The sequence below is a fragment of the Arvicanthis niloticus genome, chromosome 5 (assembly GCF_011762505.2).
Source record: "Arvicanthis niloticus isolate mArvNil1 chromosome 5, mArvNil1.pat.X, whole genome shotgun sequence".
Taxonomy (NCBI): domain Eukaryota; kingdom Metazoa; phylum Chordata; class Mammalia; order Rodentia; family Muridae; genus Arvicanthis; species Arvicanthis niloticus.
Window position 1 is genome coordinate 95,241,731 of NC_047662.1, and position 13,369 is coordinate 95,255,099.

At 37.8% G+C, this 13,369-nt stretch overlaps 1 protein-coding gene across 4 annotated transcripts in view; it reads right to left on the reverse strand.

Annotated features, from left to right (window-relative positions):
* Plppr1 (phospholipid phosphatase related 1) overlaps positions 1-13,369 on the reverse strand; it is a 247,265-nt gene that overhangs the window by 99,546 nt on the left and 134,350 nt on the right. The gene's annotated exons all lie outside the window — the stretch shown is intronic.

The window sequence follows — 13,369 nt, forward strand, 5'->3', positions numbered from 1 at the left end:
GCTAGTGGCCAGGCCAAAGTCAGTCATATATTTACAGGCATCAGTTAGTGACTACACAGAATCCTTTAAGCAATGCTTCCATGGACCAAGCTGGATGACTGGGAGTGAGTGACATGAAAGAGTAAGCTGAAGTGAACTGTGTGATCAGATATCTCCGGGGCTTTGCTGAGCTGATAAATGCAGGGTCTTCACATCCTGTGCTTCCAGTTAGACTGGCTATGAGCCAATGGTGAATGACACTCCACTGGATATAAACTGAGCATCATTAATCCTCAGGACAACCCAGAAAAAACACATTTTATTACTCTTCTATGGGTAAGAAAACTGAGACCTCCTGATGGTCACAGAGCTATTCAGCCAGACCTTAAAACCAAACATGGCCCTTAGATACCATGCTGTCTTCCTTCAGGGATGAATGTTAAGCACAAAAATATTTCAGTTCCAAGGTGATTTGTCTTACACAGCAATGAAGAAAAGACTGAAAAAATGTTTCCTGAGAAGAATTTACAATTTCATAATAAAGGGTACCAAGTTTTTTGTTTGTTTGTTTGTTTGTTTGTTTTGGTAGTTCTTGACCCTTAAACATTCTCTCCTGGCAAGAAAATGAAGGCTTCCAAGTCTCAGGAAGCTATAAGTAACACCATAAACTCACCAAGCTATATTTAGGTGAAATCACTTTTTTGGGCTGTTGTCAGGGTACAGTATTGGATTAAGTGATGTTTGTTTGTGTCTCCCCAAGAAGAGTCACACAATACCATTCAGGTGTTAAGACGTAATGGCCAATTTCATAGCATTGAGAAATGAGACCATGACAGTGCCTTTCTCATCAATGGATAAGGTTGTGCATTGTAACAACACACCTTTCTCCAGAGGACACAACCACAAGACATCATTTGGAAGCAGCCAGAGCTGCTCTCCTAGACATTGAACTTGCTAGGGCTTTGATCTCAGACTTTCTAGTTTTCATAGCTGTAAGACAATAAATTCATGTTCTTTATCAATTACTCAGTATACTCTGTTACAGTAGCACCAATGGACCAAGATATTAGGTCAAATATTATGTGGTTTGAAGGAAAACAAGCCATTAAGAATGTGGGGTTTTTTGGTCCCAACGTTCTTTTGTCTACTATCAAAGAAAATTGATCCATTTCCGAGTTACCTAAATTAGATGCAGTGTATACAATATATATTCCCAGGAGATCTGAAGATCTTCTTAAGGAGAATTACAGACTTTAATGTTAAGGCACTGGGATGCATTGGTTGGAAAGAATGTTGTACACATTAGGTTTCATAGAAAGGTAAGTAAACACACAGAAATGAGAACACTTATGAGAAATATCTACTTAAACTGACTCAGTTTTAAGAAAGCTGTAAAGCACTCTGGATCACAAGGATCTTAAATTTAACAGAATTACCTTAATCACATATCCTAAATTTCCTTTTATCCTCCATTCTCCAGACCTCATTAATTCAGTTGCGATTTTGTCCAACTCCAGCTATGTTTTCTCTCTCTCTCTCTCTCTCTCTCTCTCTCTCTCTCTCTCTCCTCTCTCTCTCTCTCTCTCTCTCTCTCTCTCTCTCTCTCTCTCTCTCTCTCTCTCTCTCTCTCTCTCTCTCAGATGGCTCCTGAAGTGAGTGAGTTTTGAGACAGAGGCATGGGAGGGAGAAGAGCTAATGAGGTTGACAATGATTATTATCAATGATTATTACTATGAGCAGTTGCCATTCTGTCTTGCTTGGTACCTTGTGAGAAATTGTAGCAGATCCCCATTTACAATGTCTCATCAAGGAGCTTGCCTACCACCATGCTTTCTTCTTTGGTAAAGAGTGCAAAGGCCTCAGCCCCAAACCATTCACTCAACTCCTAGGCTTAATATGGTTTTACAAGCAGACCAGCCTTAGGATAAAGACTCATCCTGCATTATGGTTTCAGACAATGTAAGCATCCTTAGTGTGGGGCTATGAAAACAGGAAGGGGCACTGTTCACACCTACTACATACACTGTTTCTATAAATATACAAACCCCAAATGACTTTATTTAGTTCTTCCTGCTTGCGAGTGTTCCTTTTCACATGATTTTAAATACAGAAAAAAAAATATAACATTTTATATAATTAGTTTATATAACTGGTTTTGCTATATATATTTTAAAATAAAAATTTAAAAACTTTTATATAGGTATATATTATATGATGAACATATTCCCCACCCTTACTCTCTGGTCTAACCTTCTATATCTAACCTCTCTTCCTTGTTTGTCATCTTTGTTCCTTCAGAAAATTGAAATGATCTTTATAGTTCTGCTTTTGAAATTCAGCTACTAGGTAAGTAGCCAATGATTATGGCGGGGATCAAGAGTCACGAATTTGGTAGTAAACCTAGTTTGCACTTAGTTGTGTGATATTGTACAAGTTACTTAATCTCTGAATTTAACTTACCTAAAAATTATTTGAATCAGTAAGTTGTTTAGAATGATAAGCTTATGCTTCTATCATTAACTCTAGAAAAGAATGTTTCTGATACTGTACTTAGTATGCACCAGAGTCTGAGGATCATGGTAGGTATCCCAGCCAGAACTGCCAGTTGGGAAGAAAATGATAATTACACATGTGTGGAGGAAATACAGTTCTAAAACTGAAAATAGGAACAATTGCTTATTTTACATAATGAACAATTTAACATATTAACCTATAATCAAGGAAGAAATTAAAATACTCAAATACACTTTCTTAAAGAAAACCAACAAAGGAAGCATGATTATAATTATTTATAATATCCCACCACCCCGAAGGCTTGGCATTGGTGAAGACCACATAGAATATATTGTAAAAAAAAAAAAAAAAAATCCCATGTTAGAAAGAACAATTCCCCCTATTGCTTCTATCAGTTCTTCCATGAGAAACACTATGAGACTTGGTGAGGTTAGTAAATATTTCAAATATTCAAATTTTAGTAAACATAACTAGCTTCTTTATATAGAGAATTTCATTGGGAACACATCCATAGCAACATAATCTCAAAACGTAGTTAATTTTTATGACAATAAGCATAATACACATTCATGAAAAAAATGTACTTTTAATCCCAACTCAGAGGAAAACAATAGCCTTTGTGCACTGATTCTCTTAAAAGTGCACATACATATTTCCAAAATGGCATCAAGTTTTAAGGCTGTGCTGCTCCATCTGCATGAAAGATTACTTGGCTAAGATATTTGGTACTACAGCGTGTTTAGTGCCACCAATCTAATGGGCATAGGATGGCTGAGACGTTAATAAGGATTATGGTCCACAAAAATCGGTTTCTGTGAGTAAATCCACATGACAACATTGAACATGAGGAGAGAGACAAGGGTTGTCTACCTTTCAGTCATGGTCCTCTAACAAGTACATGGTTTTATGCCTCAGTCCTATGGGAAAGGATGTTTATATGCAGAAGTTTAAGGTACAATGCCCCAGGCTGGGTGTGATCCTTTATACCAGCACTCAAGATGCAGAGGCAGGTTGGTCTCTGTGAGTTTGAGGCCAGCCTGGTCTATTTAGGGAGTTCTATGGCAGCTAAGGAGATAGAGAAAGGCCACCTCTCAAAACCAACCAACCAACCAACCAACCAACCAACCAAACAGTAAACAAACAAACAAACAAACAAACAAAGATAAAGGAGACTCCTTCATGAGTGTAGATAGAAATTCCAGGAACACCTGTGGGGCTGTTAGAATCCTGTGTTAGTAGTCCAGATGCCAGCAACTGTCAGTGGCATGTTGGGTCATGTTGATACCATGGGGTCTGCCATTCATGCTCACAGGCTGGCAAAGCCTGGGAAACTCAGATCACAACCATTCTGAATTCATTCCCCTCCCTGTTCACTGAACTAGCTAATCTTATTCATTCCTCATGGGATCACAATATGGTTTTAATGGATTTATACAGTTCCACTATATGATGAACAAGCATCTTCAAATACACTGCCTATATTTTAATATCAGAACTTTTATTTTTCAGCATCACAAACTACTTTATGATAAAATAACAAATCACCATGTAGCAAAGTCTGTTCATTTATGATTATAGCTCAAAGGTAGACTTACATACTGTGGGATTTCTAACATATTGCCAATCTTCTTTGTCCATAAACTGATACTTTAACCGCCCCCTTTAAAAAGGGAATATTTCTAGCTCCTATTTGTATGGTCTCAGAGATCTAGTTGATATATAAGGAAACTGCTTGGTTCTATATGGTTCATGCTCAGACAGCTCTCTCTGAGCTGAGAGAGGCTGAGAATCTGAAGGGTGTGTTAATCTTCTCCTAATCCAGTCCAAGCTAGAATCACATCTCCAATCTACTACTTCATGGAAACTTGTTTCTGCTTGAGGGTCAAAGGGTCTTCCTACATAAATCATTTAATAAATAAAATCTCTGGCCGGGCAGTGGTGGCGCATGCCTTTAATCCCAGTGCTTGGGAGGTAGAGGAAGGCGGATTTCTGAGTTCGAGGCCAGCCTGGTCTACAGAGTGAGTTCCAGGACAGCCAGGGCTACACAGAGAAACCCTGTCTCGAAAAACCATAAAGAAAAATAAATTAAAAAAAAAATCTCTGTAAACATTTTCCAATGTCTTATTAACTGGAATATGGCTAAGTAAATCTGTGACATCTAAATGATGCAGCATTTAATTTTTGTTGGAAAAAGAATTCATGAGAACACTTAGTGATAGACTACTTAGGCTGGAAAAGACTTTATTTCCCCATTTGTTTCTATGTTGCATGTAATTCTACACTCCCTTAGAAGAGGGAAATGGCCATATGTTTGTGGCTCTGGCTAATGAAATGCTAGTGGTAATGACATACCTGAAATATGAGTGTTAAAGATAAGCTTTGTGAGTCTGCAAGATTGTTTCCTCTTACAAAAATAATAAAGGAACCACTCTGGGATGAAGGCTCCAAAGGATTTGGCCCCAAAGAGAATAAGAGAAACAGACAATTCCTATCAACATATGGGGCCTACAGTAAAAGAAAACAGCCCATAGGTTAGTCAATCCACCAACATTTAGGTACAGTGAGTTACAGTGGCACACAGAGTAAGAATCAATAACTTGGGGTGATTTGTGTATATTGCCTAATCTTTTATATAGATATAACCATGTGAACTATATTCTTTAGATGCCATGACAGTGCAACTATAATTGCTTTCAGTATTTTGACATATTAAGGCACAATGTACACTAATACATATGTACAAAATATTTACATGTTACAAAACTGTAGTCACCAAACTTAGCTTGGTAGTGAACAAAGAGGGAGATGGAATCCTGTAAGAAAAATACAAGGCCAAATAATGTCAAAATGCTCAAATTATATACAGCTAAATTATAAAGTGATTTATATTTAGTGATTACTTTTTTACTATATGAAATCTAGTTGAAGTCACACACACAGTCAAAGAAAAGAATATCTTAATTTACATTATAAAATTTCCAATTTAATTTTGTTAGGTGTATTGCCTTGGGCAAGTCAATTGCTTTTTTGTACTTCAGATTTTTCATTTGGAAGTTAAAATATGAAAGATGAATTTCTGTTACATATGATCAATGTTGTTCTACTGATCTTTTAAACATACAGCTTTAAAGAGTATCAGATTTTCAAATATGGTGTATTTGATGATAAAATATCAGTATATGTGGATGGGAAGGGTCTGAGATCTCTGAAAAGATGAGATTTCAGTATTATTAATTCATCTTATTAACATGTTCACAAGAGCAGACACTCTCTGCTCACCCCTTTCCCAGTCTCCTCTTCCTTAATTCTGAGGTTGAGAGGTTTTTGTTTGTTTGTTTGTTTGTTTGTTTGTTCATTTTACTTCATAGAAACATGCACTTTCCCCAAAAGTTGCAGGAAGGAAAACTAGCCATTGAGGCAATCAGGAGGAGAAGGCAGCTTGGGGATGTAAAAATCAGATTTCCAACCCCACATCTTTGATCAAATTAATGGACTCACTCCCAGTTGGTTTCCTCTACTTCTGGACCCTCGGCGTTTAGGACAAGATCATCTTGCTCATCCTCCCTTCTCTTACTTGGTGAGAACTTGTTTTAACCCGGACCCGGACCCCATTCTGCTTCTAGAAACTCATCTCCAAGGAGCAAAGAGTCTCACTCACTCAGAAGATCCAAAAACAAGCATGGCATCCTGCCTTTAAAATTAGCTTGGGAACCTTGATACTTACCAAAATGAACAACTGAGTATTGACTGCACTGAAAACACCATCAAGTGATGTTTGCAAAGTAAAGTACAAGCAAAAATTTTATCATTAATATTTATCATTGTAATGTAAAAGCCATATAATTCTGTTGTTCTGCTATCTAGTAAATCCTTGAGGTTTTTTCCTAAAATCATATAAGCCCCCAAAGTTCATATATAAGGTGATTAAACTACCCAGAGGCTGTCTCTTCTGTCAGTTGTGTGTGTGTGTGTGTTCTGCTCACAGACACAAGTGTATAATTGGCTTACTTTCATCTTTGTGTCAAAACTGTTACTTTAAAATGACTCTTGTCAGGCATGTGTTACTCAGCAAGAATGCTTGGGTGTCTCACTTCATTAATTTTTCAAAAGCTCCCACTTCTTTCTATTTAACAAAATAATTGAAATTTTAAAGGAAAAACTCAACTTCACATCAGCAACCAACAATAGAGCCAGGACTTGAGTTCAGAAAGCGTCATAACAACTCATATTTTTCATTACATTGTAGAAAAGAATAAGATTCTGATATTTTTCCTATAAACAGGAACCAGTTTATTTATTTATTTATTTATTTATTTATTTATTTATTTATTACTTAATTATACTAAAAACTGGAGACAAAATTTTCAATATGAATTAGGTATAAAAATCTGAAAGAGTCGAAATGTGATCCTCATTTACAAATAGTTAAAATAACTTAATCTAAGAAGCTGCAAGTTCAGGCTAGAAAGGCAAGTACACAGACATCCTTCATCCCAAAGCAAAGGCATTTAAGATACACTAATGGCACTCAATGTCCAAAAAGTGACATGCAGTTACTTCCCTTTCACCCTAAGGAAATCAAAATCAAGTTCTTAGCAAATGTTGTATTATTTATTTATCTCCAGGGTGTGATTTATCATTATCATCTGATATGCTCAATCTGAGAGGAATAAATTATCAAACATAGGCAATAAAACTTGCAAGTACAGTCAACCACCAAAATGGGGGAAACAAACCCTGCCTCATGCATATATGTCAAGCCTTGGCTGCGTACATCATGTAAAGGTCTCTAGCCCCAAGTCTCATCTTCTGAGGAAGCTCCATATAGAGTTGGTATTAGCACAAATACATTTGGAAAAGATTTGATGGTGCAGTTTAGTCACCATTTTACAGAGAATACAATAAAATTGGCCTTAGAGAAATCTATTTGTATGTGGAGAAATCTATCCAAAATGGACAGTTACTGTTAAGCATAAAAAATGGAAAATATGTCAATTTTTTTGCAAGATGGTATACCACAAACAACACACATTGTTTTTGTTCAGACTCCTGAGACACCAATTCGAGGGTCTCTCCTTAGGGCAATGCTCTGTCTATAGATTCTCAAGCATGAAATGTGTTGCTGAAATAATAGATTAAGAAAAAGCAAGATAAAGATAGCAGGATGCAGAAATGAGGGAGTATACAAAAGAACACAGAGGTGAAGGATTTAGAACACAGAAAGACTCCAGAGTCCTTTGCACCTATCTTAAATTTCCTTTAACTGTTATACTCTAAATCCTGTGTCTTCATTCCCCCAAATATTACTGACTATAGTACACAAACAAGGCGGAGTTATGTCTCCTGTTAAAATAAATTTGTTCTCCTATTCCATCTGACTTCTCTAGTTTCTGTCTAGCCCAGCACTTGCTACTTTGTGCTTATTCTACTGCAATTAGATCAGTGCAAAGCTAAAGTCTATTGTTCAGAAATATCATATGGGGTTTTCTTTGTTTGTGCTAAAACCTTTACATTCTAGACCCTCAGATCATTATCCACATGCTAAGATTTGACTGTCAGAACCTCTGGTCAGAGACTAAACTTGCTGGTGCTGGGAGATGACAAAGAATTCATTCTGCATGCCCAGCATTCCAAGCCTTGGGGTCCAGAATGCCGTGCTTGTCCCTTTTACATTATGCATCTTAACCTATCTGCTTTCCTCCCAATGATCTGCCTTTCCCTTTGGTCTGGTCATTATTTTGTACGTGTGCTCTTGCAATCTATAAGCACTGTCCCCTCTCATTTTTGTACAGTTCCAGAACTGCCCAGGCTAATGCTACTTCTGACCTGTTACCGCCACGAGACCATTTGTGCTGCTCAGTGCATCATCAGGCAGCTCATTACCACTTTATTCCAAGTAAGTCAAGAGCAAGTTCCTGCTTTTCCAGGAAATTTGAATTATGGATGTTGGTTCACATCTATTCTCCTCAACTGCCAGAATAGACCAAACATACCCAGTCTGTGATCATAGAAGTAACCAAGAAAATGCCTGTGAGAATTCAACAATGGGCAGCAGGTGTCTCTCATCCTCACCCTGTATCACACATTCATTTCAGCAAGGCTATGAAATCCTGCCTTTACTAGAAGTTTTGTAGGTGGGAGAGGAAGCCCTTGGTCCTGTGAAGGCTGGATGCTCCAGTGTGGGGAAATTAGAGGGCAGAAATGTGGGAGTGGGTGAGCAGGTGGGGACACATCCTCACAGAAGCAGGAGGAGGGGGTATATGGTAGGGGGTTCCTGGATGGAGGGGAATGGGAAAAGAGGATAACACCTGAAATGTAAATAAAATACCCAATAAAAATTAATTTAAAAATACAAGGAGTTTTCTAAGATCTGAGTTACAGAACAAGCTTAGTTACATGCAAACATTCAGAAAAGGCAATCACATAATGACTCAGGGAAGTTGTAGATATTGAAAATTTTGTTGAATTAACAAACTGATAGAATAAAGGTAATGGATAAAAATCTAGTAAAAAATACCTACAATTAACTTTCATTCTCTCCCTTTCCTCTCTCTCTCCCTTCTTCCTTCCCTCCTTCCCTACTTTCTTTCCTCCACCCTTCCTTTCTTTACCTGTCTTTCTGTTGAATTTATAGGTTAAACTGAAGCAAAAAAGGTACTAGAAAGTCTGGGTGGTAATTCATAGTGGGGCCAGGTGAGTGTAGAGAAAGGGTTACAGATTGATGTCAGTATTGGGGTTTGGGCCTTAGTGTCCACAATATAGGACAGGAGAACTTGTGTTGTAGAAGAACGACTCCTGTGTAAAAGCCAGTATTCCTGGAAAGTCTTTCTTCACTCCTGAGAAGGAAGGCACTGCTAGGGTAGAAAGAACACAGAGACAGAATGCTCTGATCTTGGGACGATGGAAGTTGAAACCAAAGTGCAAGAGTAATATTTATTCAAAAATCCCTCCAAAGTATTACTCCCCAACCTAATACCCACATGAATTCTAAGAGAATCTATCCACTGTGAGCTATGGCAGCAGACAGAACAAATAAGATGTCTAATCACCTTATTCTGTGAGTATACAAAATGCATACAGTATAATTAAAGACAAGCAAGAAAGGCAAAAGCTATGAAATAACACTATAAAGTAGAAATATTAAAAAAAACACAGAGAATTATTAGAAATTAAATAGAAATGAGATGAATGAAGAGAAAAAGTACAGAAAGAAGTAGAAAGGTATAAAATACATCAGAAAGTTGTTACAGTGAAAACAAAATGGAATATTATCTGAGTGTTCATTGTTGTGTGTCTTTTGCTGGGGAGCATGAACAGACATCTATGTACCAGAGAGGGTATCAATGGCAGATAAAAGAAATTACTCTATTCTAACGTAGCGAGCCGGTGACTTTATTGGTGTCACTTTCAAGCATAGGCAGCTAAATCACTGAAAGCCCACTCAGGCATTGGTGAGGATTCATGGAACCTGTATCCTTGGAGCTCTCTATAAGATCTATGTCAGCTAGCAGGACAGTATCCTCTCCCAAGAAACTGTTTTACTGTCTTTATAATCTTGAGGAGGGACCTTATGAACCTTGTTAAGTCTCAAAAACTTCCTAAGCCTTGCAATTTTTGTTTCGTTCTTGAGTCTTATGAGGCCCTCCTCCTCCTTCCTCCACAAGGGCACATTTTAATCATGACAAAATATCTATATGTCATTCACATTGAAAATGCAAAATGAATTATAGTAGAAATTCACAGTTAGGAACCGAAGCACATCTAGGAAAGGGGGAGAAATATTATAATCAACTGAAAATAAAGAGTGGATCAGCTATTGAGAGGAGTTAAGGCTGGAGGGGTTTGCAGCAGCAACAGTACTATCAGGGAGTAAAGGGGACCAGAATAGCTACCACTGTTCTACCCATGGGAACTTGGTGCCAAGTAAAGTCGCCATTCCTTAGTTATCACAATAGGCCAGCTTCAAACGAGTCTTAAAAACATTGAGTTATGACTTCTGAAAAACCTGCTAAAGGATAAACTAAAGATTAAAACTATTTTGTGTTTCCCATCTCACCCCACTCAGAATAGCATTATCAATGAATCAAATGACATCAGATGCTGGCATGGATCGGGGAAAGAGGAACTCTTATTCACTGTGGGTGGGAGGATGACTGTATAGGCAGTACGGAAGTCTAGATTTCCATCAGCTGATGAGTGGATAATTAAAATGTGGTACATATAAACAATGGAACTTTATCAAGATATAAAGAAAAATAGAAATATGGATATTTGCAGGAAAATATGGAATTTAGAAAAAAATAGGTTGAAGTAACCCAAGCATAGAAAGATATACACCACATGTTGTCTCTCTGATCAGGATCATTGCTTCATTATTTAGATTTGTGTGTTTAGCTTGTAGTACCTGTAGAAGCCAGGAAACCAGAAGAGGTCTACTGGGATAGAGAATGCCTTAATGGAGGCAGATACAGTAAACATGATATGAAAGGAGAACGTTGCCATGGAATGTCTAAGTTGGGAAGAGGGATATAAGTGTGTGTGTGGGGTTAACTGAAGTGAAGGGTATATGAAATAGCCAAAGGAAACCTTCCTTGTAATTAAAACATATGGATATAAAGAAATGTGCTAGATACTCCCAGAGACAGAACTACCAAACATAGAGCAAGCACTGGCTATACCAAACACCCCTGCACATAAGTAGAAGATGTGCAGTTTGATCTTCGTGTGGATACCCCAACAACTGGAGTAGGGACTGTCCCTGAATCTGTTGCCTGCCTTCCTGTAGATCCATTTTCCTAACTGGGCCACCTTGTCTGACCTCAGTGGGAGAGGATGTGCCTAGTCCTGCAGTGACTGGATGTGCTCAGAATGGGGTAGCAGTGTATGGGGGGGGTGATACCCAGAGGAGGCTCTCTCCCTTCTCAAAGGAGGAGGAATGGGGAGATGATATGCATGAGGGTGTACTTGGAGGAAAGGGGGGACTGATATTGGGATCAAAGTGAATAAACAAATAAAAGTAAAACCATCTATCAAAGTTTTTAAATTTAAAAAGTTGTGCAAGAAGGTGAAATCATGGACCTCTGGTAATGCTGCTCTAATACCAGGTGTTTCTCAGAAACTATCTATACACAAACAACATAAACAGACTCATCAGGTTGTACAGGCTGTGTTTATATGTTTGTTCTCTCTCTCTCTCTCTCTCTCTCTCTCTCTCTCTCTCTCTCTCTCTGTGTGTGTGTGTGTGTGTGTGTGTGTGTGTTTGTGTGTATGTGTGCTTAACAATAATAATCATAGAAGAAAAGGCTATCAATTTGAGAATGGGGATATGGAAAGAGTTGGAGGGAAGGGAGAGAGGGGGGAAAGGGAATTATATTTTAATTAATATTGTATAAAAATAAAAAGTACACTTGAATCATATTCTCTGTTGTAAGACTTTGGCCACACCAGCAACATTTTACTTTCCCTGGGGCAGGAGGGGCAAACATTTGAAGCAGACATGGAAAAATTGTAAGTTTTGTTCTTGGTAGTAGGGTTGGGAATTTATTTTCTTGTGTTTAATATCTTTCCTAATTAAAAACCAATATCCACTGATGCAATTGACATTTTAATCTAGTAATTTTGGCTACATTTCCTGAGACTCTTGTTGCAGTGCCTGGAAGAAATAGGAGAATGATCCAATGTTTGTTAGTGCAATAGTGAGAACCACTGGAGTCACCTTGAGGTTTTCTTTCTCCTACTTCTCAACTCAGTTCCATCCTCCTCCCATCCTGCTTATTATGGAGAGATGTTTATGATACATCTGAGTTCCTGTATAGAATGACAACACAGCAAGAAAAAGAAGGAAGCATTTCTCCTCTCCTGGGTTTTCAGATCATCTTGATGGCAGCCTCAAGGTGAGCCACAGAAGGGTTAATTTATCTCTCTAGCTTCTGCCTTACCAGCCAAGCTCACCATTCTCCCATTAGAGCTAAAGAAGCTTCAAAAAGTACTGTTCCCAGCAATAAATTAACCCTTGCTTTAAGACTTGGTTCCTGTTGGGTTTGGGGGATAAATCTAAAATAAAAATGTGCTGGGAGAATAAAGGTGATGACAGGTGACTTATTCCCCAGCATCCTTGTAGAATACTATAAATCTTATTTTTTATAACAAAAAAGAGAACACTTAAAAAGGAAACGATATTCTCTTTACATTTTCTGCATAGGCAGCAAGGTAAAGTTCCCCCTTCATCCATTGCAATTCAACAAGAAGACGTAGAACCAATAATTCATACACTGCATTGTCAGTATCTGACTGGTGTTGTTCATTACATTACATAGCAATGTTAAAGGCAATATATGCATGCTACAGAGATGAGTTACTTGTTTAAGCTTCTAGAATTTTAGCTCAATTAATTCTATTTGAGCTTTGACCTTCTCTCCTATTCCACAAGATTCTGCAATGCAAGCAAGATGTTTCACAAATATTAAACAGAGAATAAACTTCCAGGTAATACTATCCTGCTCCTGGGTGGCCTCCAGATAAAACACACAGATCAGAATAGCTTTAAACTCAAAAAGTCACTACGATTCATAGGCTGAGTGTAAAAAACGTTTCTAAGTAAGTGAGTCCCTCATCCCAATACCCATAAGGCTAAAGCAAAAGAATAGCTGTGAAGTCAAGACAATGCAGACTAAAAAAAGGCAATTCTGTCTCCAAAACAACACTAAAGGAAAAAGCCGGCACAGCTACTGAAAGTCTGTATTTGTTGTGATATGTAGTAGTTTAGCCTGAGTGTCTCTTTTCACAGATAATAAATAGATCAACACACATAACCCCCAGTCAACCCAAAAGATGTAAAACATAAAAGATGCTATAGCTACCCTTTGGAATGGTGTGA